Source organism: Apteryx rowi, unplaced genomic scaffold, assembly GCF_003343035.1.
Source record: "Apteryx rowi isolate R43461 unplaced genomic scaffold, aptRow1 scaffold_220, whole genome shotgun sequence".
Taxonomy (NCBI): Eukaryota; Metazoa; Chordata; class Aves; order Apterygiformes; family Apterygidae; genus Apteryx; species Apteryx rowi.
The window spans coordinates 649,907-650,354 of NW_020448531.1; the positions used below are offsets into that span (position 1 = coordinate 649,907).

Below are 448 nucleotides of genomic sequence, written 5' to 3' on the forward strand. Positions count from 1 at the left end.
AGGAGTCCTGCTCCCCACCCCCACCCCGAGGCCTGAACCGGGCCCTGCAAACCCAAATGCAGCCGGGATGCTCAGCGCCGGCGGCTCCGGGCACCGCGGGCACCGGCCCCCGTTCGGGGACCGGGCTGGACGCCGTGGGGCCGCGCGCCCCAGTGCCCCGTTCAGCCCGCGGGAGAAAAACAGGAAACCAGAACATCTTGTGCATCGCCGGGGTTGGGGTTTTTTTTCTTTCTTTTTTCCTTTTTTCCATCGCAACGGGGAGGGCCCAGGCCCGGGCGCGGGGGGGCCCAGCCCTGCCGGACTCACCCTGGGCTGCTGGCGGGCTCGCCGGGCTGCCCCGCTCATCCTCGGTGCGCCAGGCCGCCGCTGCGGGGGTCTGCAGAGAGAAACCGGGGTTACGGGGCGCCCCGGCCACCCCCCGGCTCCAGCTACCCCCCCTTGGAGCTCA

The 448-nt window shown here is 71.7% G+C and overlaps 1 protein-coding gene across 1 annotated transcript in view; it reads right to left on the bottom strand.

Moving 5' to 3' along the window:
- The window catches only part of FCHO1 (FCH domain only 1), a 9,622-nt gene extending 9,174 nt beyond the window's left edge, over positions 1 to 448 (bottom strand). The window contains exon 1 of the mRNA XM_026064743.1: positions 307 to 448. The gene's annotated coding sequence lies outside the window, so the exon portion shown is untranslated. The remainder of the gene's footprint in view (positions 1 to 306) is intronic.